This window comes from Dromaius novaehollandiae, chromosome W (genome assembly GCF_036370855.1).
Source record: "Dromaius novaehollandiae isolate bDroNov1 chromosome W, bDroNov1.hap1, whole genome shotgun sequence".
NCBI lineage: Eukaryota > Metazoa > Chordata > Aves > Casuariiformes > Dromaiidae > Dromaius > Dromaius novaehollandiae.
In genome coordinates, this window is record NC_088130.1 from 22,758,083 (window position 1) to 22,771,300 (window position 13,218).

At 38.3% G+C, this 13,218-nt stretch overlaps 1 long non-coding RNA gene across 1 annotated transcript in view; it reads right to left on the bottom strand.

Moving 5' to 3' along the window:
- Positions 1-13,218, bottom strand: part of LOC112992398 (uncharacterized) — a 78,683-nt gene that overhangs the window by 43,056 nt on the left and 22,409 nt on the right. Inside the window, exon 2 of the long non-coding RNA XR_010385683.1 lies at positions 10,747-10,868. This is a non-coding gene — a long non-coding RNA (uncharacterized LOC112992398). The remainder of the gene's footprint in view (positions 1-10,746; positions 10,869-13,218) is intronic.

The following is a 13,218-nucleotide window of genomic DNA, read 5'->3' on the forward strand; positions in this document are numbered from 1 at the left end:
AGTGGTTTCATTTATTTGTTCTTCATTGCACTTGATAACCTTACTGTGCCCCCCAAGTGAATGAGTTTTGCTGTTCTGCCAAGGGTCAGCCACAGAACTATGCAATTCACCCTGAATTCTGATGTCTTTTGTTTCCACTTTTTACTGCTTTGGCATGCTAAGGCATCAATGCTTCCTTTCTTTTAATGGAAAACTGAGCAAAGGCTTCAGGATCTGACTCTTCAAAATAGGATCATCTTTTTGTTCAATTGTCAAAGTTTCAGGGAGCAGTGACCCATGTCTTATTAGTTACCACAATATAGTAACCTACAGGACACATGGCACCATTTTTTTTCATGAATATAAAAATACTTTTCTCTTTTATTTTTATTTTTAATTTTAGTTACCTAAGTTTGGTTTTCTTCAGCCTCTTATTCCAACTTCCAAAAGAAAGAAAGTGCTCTTTAATGACCTTATGATAGGTTGGTGGGCCCCTCTCTGCTGTCTGCAACAACCCAGATGCAAAAATCTACAATCACCATCTTCTTTTGTAATTCACAGAGCTGTTTCTAAGCTCTTTGCCTACTGCCAACATGCGAGTTTACCTGTGATGTCAACCCCTAGTGTAGCTGTTTTGACTAGTGTAGTTCTTTTCTTTTGTTCGTTTTCCTGAATGACTGTCTAAAAACTATTCTAGTTTAAAAGTGTAGTTTGGTAGTATGAGTCTTGAAAAGAAATAATAATCCCATATCACCTTTATCAAGGGGATCATTTTAGCATCAGCAACACTGCTATTTGCACACGTTCAGTCATAACACGGAAAAATATCATTTTCAGCTGTGTTTTGAGAGCATTTGTGTTTGTTTACTATCATCTGCTGCCATCTGAATTTTTCATTCACATGTAAAAAGCAGTTCCCAAGGGTGTTTGCAAAAACAGCCATTAGTTAAATCTCTGCTGTTTTGAGAACTTTTCCCTAACAATAAATATTCTTGCTGATAAGACTGTTATTTTTCTTATGTCCAGGCTTGAGCTGGACTTCTCAGACACTATACATCTGCAGTACCTTCTGGGTCAGTCAGATGATTCAGGGGACAGAAATTTTCTAAAGCTTTCCAACGATTTACTTGCAGAGCAGCAAGCAGTATTTCTTTATCACATTCACCAATAATCAAAATTGCCTTCAGATTTTGGACCATCTAATGAAAAGGAGTATTCAACAGCAAGATGTTTCTAGTATGACTGAAAAGAGTGTTTTTGCCAGTTATTCGAAAGCTTGACTAAAGATGCATTTTTGTGGCTTACGTTCTTTGATATGAACAGACTATCCCCTTGCCATCTACCTGAGGCTCTCTCTTGCTAGATAAACTTTTCTGCTGATGGCCATTCTGCCTGCTGGGTAGAGATGATCTGGTCAGACTGTATATTCCCTCAGTGCTGCTGAGCTCAGTCAACAACCCAGTCATAATTCCAACAGATGTTACTGCTTCTCAAGGCCAAGGTAACCTTTCCAGACCTCTTAAAAAACAAAAAACAAAAACAACAGCAAAAAGCATAACTCCTGGAGCAAATATTAATAGAATAGTTATTTAAGCCCTTCCCTCAATGCCAGGAGGAAATCTGCTTTTTGTTTTCTTATAAGGTAATTTTTTCAACAAAAAGTAAATCTGTGACCTTCTATCCCATCTATTCCTAAAGTATAGAGACCAAAGCCCCTGCTTGAGAAAACTACCACTATTAAAGAAAACATTTAATCACCTGCTTAAATGCCACCAAAGTCATTACAAAGTAGGCACATGTCTTCACGAGAGTCACCTCCACGGTGACTATCTTACAGTCAACACTGCCCTTTCCTGGGGCTTGTCTTTACTCAAAAATGGGTTAACATTCCTCAGACTCGAATGCCCTTAGGGCTCTTGTCTCAGGCCTGCTCAAATCACACCAGCATTTCTCCATCTCACCTCTTTACTCACACCTCCCTTATATTTGGATTGGGTGAGGCATCAGTCCTTGTCAGACAAGATAACACACTTAACCCTTTCTCCCCATGGTCAATATCTGAAATTTGGTGACTGGTTCAGAAAATCACTGCTAGCTTTTGCAAACTCAAAATAAATCATGAATTTCTGATATGAATTGAAAACTTATATATAACGTGGGCAATATGACCATCCCTCCTTTGGCATTTACATTGACTATAGGACGCAAGACTTCTCAGTTTATGTTGTTTCAATATCACCCATGAATATAAGTTCAAAACTCACACTGCTTCTGCAGTCATGCTCTAATTCTTTTTAGGCCATTGCACTATCAAAATACCAAAAGAGAAGCCTGTGTTCAGCCTTTAGTTAGAAGTCTGTTTTATTAAAAAGCAAGGCAATCCAGATAAGTTTGTTTTCATTGTTTCTTTCAGTGCTGAGTGACTGAGACTTGGATGGACAATTCTTTCAGTGTATTTAGATCATAATTTTTCTCATATCCACTGTATTTTTTATACAACAAGCCTGATTTTTCATGGAATAAAGATTATAATTTTGTTTGATTATCTCTAGCAGCTTTATGTGGGCTTTTTTGTGAATTGATCTTGCATCTATTAGATACCAAAGGTAAATATGTGTGATTCTATCAGCTTTCTCCTTTTTATTTGGTACTCACACTGTTGTAAAGAGGTGCAACTTCAGTTGCCTCAGTTACAACCTGGCTGAGTTTAAAAGTGCTAGGCCTGCAACTCTATTCTTTCCTCCCGTCTATTTCTCACCATTTGACTCGTACCTCAACATAAATCTCCAAACATGACCTAATTAAATTGCATCACTCAAAGCTGCAAGTTTTATAGTTACCAAAGTCTACTAAACAGTATCAATCTCAGTATTATATCTCAGATCAGGGTTACTTAAACATTTTCATACATGAAAGAAACAGTTATAAACAACATTCTCAAATTACCTTCTATTCTACACAAAAACCACAGCAGTCAAGTCTTTCCATATAGTAACAGATTTCTCAGATATAAGTGGTTACAGTAACTGCATTTTATGAAGGACTCTCTGAATTCTTAAGCTCTAATAAGGTACTACTTCAATTCCAGTTTTACTATCATACTCTTCATAGATTCAATGAATAGCCATTTATTATCAACAGCTCTACTATTTTAGGAACATCAGAAAAAGTTCCCTTCTCTGAGAGTCCTACTGCACATCTCTGACCTAAATGTGGCCCACTGCCTTTGTTATAAGACCACTGGAGGAAAAGTAGGCCCTTTTATGTTTAAAAACACGTAAAAAACTAGGAGAGTCATTTTTGTAGAATAATTTCCACGAGGAAGATAATCATATTACATGGGTCTGTTCCTCGCAACAGGTACATGTAGCAGCTTATAAACACCTGTGAGTGTTCATAAGTTAAAACAAGCTGGTGTGCTATTAACTTACCCTTGCATCACCTGTACAGACAGAATGGGGACAAAGTGAGTACATTCCCTATCGTTGGCTTGATTCTGTGTCCCAGCTCATGAAGCCACCACCACTTACACACCATCATATATACAGCACTGGTAGTGGCGGGTGTGCAGAGAAGCGGTGGGAGGTGCCATGGATGCACCTCAGCTCCTGCAGAGAGTGGGACTCATTCAGGGAAAGCCTTGCTAGGTGTTGAGGTAGGCACCAGAGCGGACAGAGAGATGCCCAGACACCTAAATCACACCCGAATTTCTGCAGTTCTTCCATCAAATTCGTTTTCACCCAGCACTTTGGGAAGTAAAATGTCCTTGCAGAAAAATACATGATAAAACCGTCTTGTTTCCTGCTTAGCTGATAAAGAGATTGTGGATTTCTATCAAATTTCTCTTGTGCCAATTTTATCCTCAGATTATCTCCATTTCCTCTTTCCTTCCAATTGAATGCTTCATTACCTTGCAATAATTTATTTTACCACAATTTATTACAGAGAAAATAAAAGCAGGCATTATGTGTGGGGTTTTTTCTTCTGTAAAATATAGCTCAGATTCAGATTCTGGTATAATCTACCTAGCAAAGATGAACCCTTTTCTGATTCTATATTTACACTAATCAGAATATTTTCTACTTGAATCTAATATGCAAAGGAAGGGCAGATTACATGAAATGAAGACCAACTTGAACAAGAACTAGTTCAAAGGATGATACTAATTTAAAACTCAAAGGAGAGAAAGGAAACTTCATTTCCTATTCTTTTCTGAAATATGGGAACAGAAATGCTGAAACAATTTTTTTCCTGCTTCAACTGAAAATAAGAAACCCTGAAAGTCTTATGAGCCTCTATCTTCATGAAGTTCTAACTCAGATCTCAAACTGGGGACATTTGGATATGGTTTCGCAAACCTGTGGCATCTGTGTAGGCATCTGTGATGCCTACTCAAATTCTAGACTTTAGACTTCTATGAGGAAGCAATATACTATTTCCTTTTCAGCATGAGAAAACAGAGACAGCAAAGACTTTACTAATGGTGCTGGAATCCATGACAGGGGTATATTAAAGCTTCACTGTACTTCCCTAGAACCTAATGTAATAGGCACTGGCACACTTCTCTGGACTTCTGAAATACTATTTCACTAGTAAATACGAAGAGGCTTGTGTCCTCTGTTCTTAGCAGCCAGAACAGTCTTTCCAAGTCAAGAGAACAACTTTCTTTCCTACTACTTGTCCCTCTCCCTGGTGGGAACCAATATCCCAACCTTGGAGTTCAGTTATTTTATCTTTCTTCAGAGCTTGAGATTTGTTGTTTTAGAGGACTAGATTTAACAACTCAAAAGCTGTCTTTATTCCTCTGTTCCTATGTAAAAGCCCCACCATCAAGTAAGCAAAAAGAATTGCTACCCAGTATGAAACAAATCCTCTAATGTAGATTCATCAGTTTCTTACCATGATAACACTTCTTTTCCAGTTCCCATTTTACTGTGCTGCCATATTATCTGGCTTCTTGGTTGACGTGATTGCAGCTTAATTCAGGAGTAGGAAGGGACTGGCTAAACTGGCAGCATTTCAAACGCATTCCCTAAGGTCTGAGTCCCTAACTCTTTTTCCGTGCCATAACTGGCCACAAGACGGTTATCACAGCTGGGAGTTCGATGTTCTCCTCCCAGCTGATACAACCCACGCCTTTCCTCTGGGAGACTTCCTATAAAAATTAAAAAACAAGAACAAGCCATTAAGTGTCCTTTAAGAAAGCAGAGCTATAACATTTCTTCTACTTTAAGTAGATCCAAGGAACAGCAAGCTCAAGAATTTTCTTTTGTCATGTATCCTGAGCTGTTCTCTCTTCTAGTTCATCATCTATGTAGCTGAGTTGATACTCATCATTGTTATAGCCTAAGTGTTAATCTTGAGATTTTGAACCATTGCTAAAGAACTCCTGCCTCAAAACAGGTGTAAGACTAAATAGATCATCTCAGTAAAGAGAAAACTGCCAAGGAAAAAGATCACAGCACTACCCAACAGCCTAGTTCTGGGGCTGAGGGAACCATCCACCATTACCAGTCTATCTAAATGCCCCCTACTCCGAGCTGAACAGACTGTCCTCTCTGAAAGCCTAAACTTTCTGTCCAGATAAATGTCCACATAATATAATAAAAAAAAAGAGTTGAGAACTTTCTCCCTGACACCATCTTAAAAAGCTCCCCGCAGCCAAAAAGAAACCATTTCTAATACAACTCCTCTCTGTAAAAGTCCCAAGAAGTTCAACAAACAAAAATTGGACTGAACACCTCCTACCAGCTACAACTCCACTTCAGAGCATTATTTTGACTACATCTGAAAAAGAATCGACAGTGAAATAATTCGCAAATAACATCTCTCTTAGAGAGGAAAGCTATATAGCCCTTCAGGACCAGTCACTGAATGGAAATTAAACCAGCAGAGGTAGGGGAAATACAAGCATTCCAAAATTCAAGAAACACATGACTGTGGCCAAAGGACACTCCTTGGACACTGCACACAGTAAAGAACTGAATTGAGACTTCTGTTTCAAATCTGAAGAAAGGTTTGTGTGCCTGACAGTTTGTCTACTTCTTCTAACTGTACTATCTGGTCTAATAAAACATACTACCTTTACCTAGAAATTTTGCCCTGCCTCATATTCTTACACCATCATAGCTACAACAGCTCTATGACTAAACAGATCTAATTCAAACCAATCATTTCATTTGTGCTCATGGGAGATTTCCATCTTTTGTCTCTAAAGAAGAGAAAGAGGTAAGTGCAATGCAACAGGCACGTGTATCTGCATTAAACCCATCTGTATTTCAGGATAAGTAGAAAATTCTCCTGTCCTGATATCTCTCCATTCTGATACTTCCTGCTCCTCCCTTCAGGATCTGTGCCTACAATAAAGTGACATGAAAACCCCCTGGTAGGGATTTTATGGAACTGTCCTGTTTCTGCTTTAGCAGCTCCATCAGTGCTAATAAGAGCGAGAGGCGAGTGCATGTGGATCACTGATACTGTTGCTGTCAGATTTGCCAGTCTTCCACAATATAGCTCAGGTAAAAAACAGTAAAAAAAAAAGGGAGGGGGATGCTGCAGAACAACAGCAACATTCCCAATATGGCTAATGGTCTACTGATGCCACCACAGTACTGCAAGAATTACAGGAAAACCACAATGAAGGTAGATCCTTAGTCAGGAATTTTGTAATTTTTACATTATCTAACTTAGAACAAGCTAGGAGGAAGGCAGAAGGAATGGCAAGAGAAAACAGAGCAGGAGGCACTCAGCTCTCTCCTTGTCACAGCAGAGGTCATAAGCACTCAGGGCAAGTGGCAGGAGCAGCAGGTGCTTTGGAAAGTCCTCCTGGCACATTGCCACTGTCAGACGTTTGCCCGATTGTGCTGTATGAGTCAATAAAACTATTCTCACAGTTCATAAGAGCTGCAAGTGTTCAACTGAAATTAAGTATACTGGTCAGAAATGGTTTTCTTTTGCAGCTTGGGGGACTTGACCTAAGGCATAGAGCAGATAACTGTAATATTCCCAGTGATTCCATGAGTTTTGAATCAGCTCCATAATCTGTGGGAAAGAAGTGCACAAAAGAAATGTCACCCAATGGTCTGCCTGGGAATCTACTCTCCCAGGCATTATGGTTGTTACTGACCTTCAAGAAGGCAAGCAATAAACTGAGTTTTCATACATCTGTTTTCAGTCAATCTGTTTTCAGTCAATTCACTTCTCTTGAGGCCAAGCCTCTTGCAAAATAATAATCACAAAAGGTGGGAGAGATACATGCAGCAGAAAGGGAGTTCTGCAAGAATTGCATATCGTGCCAGAAGCCGTATTCATGTAAATATTTGTGTAAAAAAATTGTGTATTTTGAAGCATTTCCAGCCCTGACATTCAATGTCCTATTTCAGGAAAGCAGACAATTACAATCCCAGTCTACACTGTAGAGCCAGCTTGCAGGCTATCCATGAACCAATGTAACAGAGAAGTCATCTACCTGCTTTTTGTTACTCTGTGCACCTCAGATCATACCTAAACTGCTATAAGCAGAGACCTGCTCGGAAGACCCGCTTCATCTGAAGAGCAAATCACCTGGGAAAGTAAGGGCCTAAACAGTGGGGAAGCAAACTATGCAGCCCAGGGCACAATTTCCCCTGTTGCTACATTAAGAGCAGGCTGGCCTCTGCTTCTGCCAAGTAGATTTATGCACAAATTGCAGGCTGTTACTCCATTAGAGTCACTTTTTGTTGCCACTATAATTGCATACTTTACTCTGTATCCTCTCTTAGTAGTATGTGATACCAGGAATAATAACAGAGGCAAAAATAATATAATGTTAGCTATTAGTAAAAATGGGCTCAGGTTTTTGGCAGAGATGGAGCCCTCTCTATGATTTATAAATATGAATAAAAAAATTCAGATTCTTTTTAAATACCTGTCTTGCACTGTCAAAATATGCTATGTATTTTTATTTTTAATGTATAAAAATTCTCATAGTGTACCTATAGTACACTGGCTAGTAGTGTATAGCACCAGCTTAGTGGCAGACATTGCCTAACATTTTCTGAATTTTTTTTTTCAAATTCTGAATGAAGATTTAACATTTTTAATCAATGTCTTTCTTTCATTCCATTTTATGAGATGACCCAGCTAGAGGATCTAAAATAATAATCACTGTTTCCCTGCATATAGTCTATATATAGAAAGTTGTCTCTATTGTCAAAAGAGGTGAATTATCCTGTTGCTCAGTTACTTTGCACAACACGCTGTGACAGCACCTTATTCTCTGTCACATTCATATACAGAACCACTACTGACACTTATAGCTCTTTGTGTAGATAAGGACAATATATAACATTTTCATTCAAATGGTTTCTATAATACACAGAACAAACATCTGTCAGGTTTGTATAATAACAAACAGGTATTTAAATTGAGGGTCTTCTCATTAATGCCTTTTTACACTCTTATTGATAACCGTTGTTCTCCAAAAACATAACTCTATTAGCAAATAATGTTTCTGTCTCATCGATTTGATTCCCTCTTTTCTCATGATTTATTCCCTAGTTCAGATGTTGATCTTCTCTTAGTGGCATTATACTGAGGTGCTGTGGAAATAGCTTTGTTGTCTTAAACAGAAGATAACTTACTTCAGTCAGAAAAATGTGAAAGGGGACAATCAGTTTCCAATACCAAAAGCTTCCTTGTATAAATCTTTACAACCATACAAAGAGACATTGCAGGTTATTTTAAAATATTATATTTTAAAATTCTCTGTGAAGAGTAAATTCTGTGTTTTTTCATTGCTTCCAGCATACGGCACTGGAGCACTTCTGCTTTCAATTACATCAACACAATCGTGTAGAAGTCAACGCCATCATACCGTTATAAAGTTGGGATGAGATCTGATTTGGGCCTTCTTTCATTTTTTGATTATAAGTATTACAGACTTATTTTCTTCTTTTTTTTTTAAACCCAGCTTTAACTTTTTTTTAAACTCAGTTTGCCCCAGGCTTAAGTTCAGTTTGGACAGTCTGAGCTGAGAAAAAAAAGCAAAACAAACACTGTTTGTCTTCTTTTGAAAGTTATTCAGGCACCAGGGGCTAGGTCTTGATTAATGCTCTCTTTTGAAGCCATTGTTATCTAAGCTCTTATACAATTTGTTTTGGAATTTTCCTTGTTTTCAAAAGTAGTGTTGAAAACTCAATGAAGTTAACACAAAGAACTACTGTAATGAAGTAAAACTGTGCCCATACCAACAAAAGGAATAAAAATGAATTATTTCATATGCTGCCAGTGAGCATCACTATTAGAGGAATATAAGAACAGTGAGAGCTTGATTCAGCTGCCTAAACACAAGCATCTAGTGACATTTGAGATGCCCAGGATTTCCCGCATGGCATTCACATGCAAATCCAAAACTGCGTAAGTCTTCCTTAGGTTCTTGGGGTGTCATATCTGACAGCCCTATGCAAACTTTCCAGTGTCTCAAATGACATGAGAGAGTTTTGTTGAAGCAACTGAATCAGCCCTTAGTGTCTGTTTATTCTGCGTCACTTAGTTCTTTGCCACCAAAATTAGCTTTACACTTGGTCAGTAAAGGACACACCTATAACTGAATGTTTTAAACCTCTTTGGGTAAATCTGCTCAACATGAATTTTGCATAGTCTGCAAGCAAGAGCATAAGAATAGTAAAGTACTAGCATCTTTATGCCATATGCTCTGCTCTGCTTGGTAGCAAATTATAGCACATTTTTCCATGGGGAGTAAAACAATCATGTTGTGGAACCTCAGTGAACCACGTAAAAGCCAGAAGTCCAAATCATCTACAGCCTAATCAGATACAGCCCCTGTGATATTTGCAAAGTCGCTCCTGTTTCATGTCATGGCGAATTGGTTGATAGTGAATTCATTTGGGTTTTAATATAATTACTGAAAGTACATTTTACAGACTTTGATTCCATCAACATTTGCAAGATTGGGGCACAGCCGTATCATAACCTGAAGAAAGTGCATATCTGAACAATTCCATTTATACTATGGAATATATTTTCCTCCTCAGATAGATTAGCTAATGCTTACTTTACCATTGCTATAGCATTTGTTATGAATACTAGGAGTGAGTACATTTTGCCCTCCTCTTTCAGAATGAAAGTTTCCAAGTCATCTGTTTCCATTTAGTGCATGAGAAAGCTTCTTTTGAGACAGTGTTTGCAATACATAGACAAAGCACAGTGTCTGTTCTGTAGCTGTCACTAATATAAAGGCTTCAACCATTTAACAGGGATAGCAGGCCCATTATGTTTAGCGAACTTTGTCAGTTTGTCCAAGTCACTGTGACAAACACAATTTCTTCTTAGCTTATTTTCTGGTTATTTTCCTTGTCCATAGCCAGCTTGCTTTCCCCTCAGCTGCTGGCTCTCTCCATACCATCCTTCTTACCTTACAAGGGCTGGCATGCTCTTCTCCTTTGCTCACTGCATCAGCTAGCCTATCCTTGGCACTCCTCCCCCATGTAAAGCTGATCAATTCATTCCATTCCTGTCTCTTGGCTGCAAAGAAGACCAGCTCTCAGTGCCCCTTTTCCACTTTGGTAACCTTTTGACATTGTGTTGTGATATAATGCTGGCTTGTACTACCAAGAATTACTAGTGGCTTTCAACCCTGCTTGAGAGGGGTCATTTAAGGACAGATCACAATTAACTATAAGCTTCTTTCTATAGCTGGTTTATTTTATTCTTAACATTACTTAAACTTAGATTTCTGTCTGCTAATGTTACTATGGTTATACTGACCTCTAGGGGTTTGCTTTTCGTCACAGAGTCTTTATCTTTCGTTCCACAACAGTGAAGGCAGTTTCCTGCTACTTTTGCGCCAAGTGGAACCATAATCTCACTCTTCTTGCATATCTTCGTTTCTTTAAAAAAAAATAAGAAAAACATCAAATGAATTCAAAAATGTCAAAACAGAAAACCACACACAGCCATGTTTGTAAGGACATCAGCTAAGGTACAATGGTACCTTCAAAGATGAAGAAAGTCTTGGACAAAATCTGTAGACTTTTTAAGGACTGCCAGATACAACGCCTCATACAGACTGTGCTATTCTTAAATCTTTTTATCACATTCATCCTGCTTTATTCATGAGAGGAACATCACAAATTTTTGTTCCAAAGATGATTCCATTTTTATTCCATGTCCTTTCTGAGAATCATAAACATAATTGTTAGGAACAAGGACTTGGACAGTTTTTCAGTGACAATTCAACTTTTGTCAGAGACACATGCATTTGTCACATATGAAGACAAACTAGTTTGGTTGCTTTAAATGATACAAATGCTAAAATAAAATTGGCCTCTGAACTATGGAATGGATTATTTTTATCAAAATGCTGCAGTCTAACAATACAAAGTCTTTCTAAAGGTCTTTTGGCATTTTATATAGTCTAGTGGGCATGCACAACAAATGAATTAAACAAAAACGCGGTGACCTTAGTGTCTCGCAGCAGCACAAATTTTCCAAGGAAAATGTACATTATATTAGCACTACAGTGGTAAGATTTTAGGTCAGCAAATGCAGAAGTGAATGTTATACATACTGCTTGGAAATACACTGGGAGACTCTAATTTCAGGATTGCGTACAAACTCATACAATTCTGTTTTTAACACGGACATGCATATAACCTCTGCAGTACTGTGCTCTGTTCTGTATTTGCCCAAATGACCATACAATTGGAAACAATTCGTCAAAACTATTATTCATAAATGCAACACAATTTTCAACTAGTGACCTAGCTATAATCATAGCAGAAGAGAACAAGGCCAAAAATTTACAGTCTAATTTTGGAAAAGCACGCTGGCTTTATGCCCAAAATGAAATGCTCCCAACTTCTGCTTTTACTGGTACATCTGGAATCGCCAGATAATCAGGAAATCCGTAGGTGGAGAAGGGGAAATCCTATATTCCTCACCTGATTTGATGGGGAATTCCACTGTGGAAAATCATATTAGCTATCAACCAGAACTACATATAGTATATAAAAATAATTAAAAAAAAGTAAACTAGGAAAGTTTAAATAAACAGCAGAAACAAGCATGCAGACGAATTCTTAGCTGTCAGTTAAATTTACATTTACTATGGAAGTACCATGGGATTCTTAGCTATTTTATGAATCCCATGTAAGATAGCCTCAGGCAATAATATCAGAGAACATATTACATCCAGAGAAGAATGCTGAATTCCAGTCCTTGACTGGACATATCTCGTTTTGCTCATCAAACTCAAATTCCTGATCCTCCTTCTTAAGATTCTATAAAAGCTGGTTTTAACTTCTCTTCCGATTCCTTCAGTCCCACACAGACCTTGTGTACTGATTAATTTTCCTCTTAAATTTCAATTGGGGGCTCCTTTCCCAGGCCTGTAGTTACTTAGCCTTCTTCTAGTTCTCTCCCCCCACCCCCCAATATCTTTCCCTTTTATAACAGACACAGATAGCTTTCCAAGGCTGGTCCTCTGTCTTTAATTGTTTTATATTATACTTGGGATGATTCAGGCCCCAGTCCTGAAGGCTGGCATTTCCTTAGCTTTATTCACTGCAAGCAGACTCGCTGATAGCAGGCAAACAAAGCTGGAGCAATAGTTCTATACAAGCCGCTATTCCTATGCAAATATCAAATTATCGTCCTAGGAAAGGGGTGGATGTTGCTCTTTAGGGAATGAGCTGCTCTCCCCTTCCCAGGGGCAGTGGGGATCCCGGGATAATCTTCCCGACTCCGTCAAATTGGGGAGCCTCTGTTTAGCAAGGTGTTCCCTAACAGCCTGGTTCCAAAGAAGCAGGGTTGCTATGGAAGTGCGAAGGAGATTTTCTAATCTGAAAAGGACTACAGAAGAAGTCATTCTGTTTAGGTCTCAGTGCATTGGAGCAACCCAGAAAATAGGAAAAAGAAAAAAAAAAGTTCAACCAAAAAAGTTGGGAGTATTTTACATGGGTTCAGGGAGATTCATTTACAGAATGTCCAATTGATGGATGATCTGAAATGCAGAAACATGACTTCAGCTTCTCTATGATTGACAGTACAAGAGTAAAAAATAGGGACTCTGCCATGCAGAATCTCCATTTGACCAAAGGCCTATCAGACCTGCTTTTATATTAAATAAAATAAACCCTTGTGCGCATCAAAAGGCTGAAATTAGAAAGCAGCACAAATGCTGCATGCTTGAAATTCACTTGCAGTAATTTTTTTAAACTCTTCCTGTAAACACAAGAG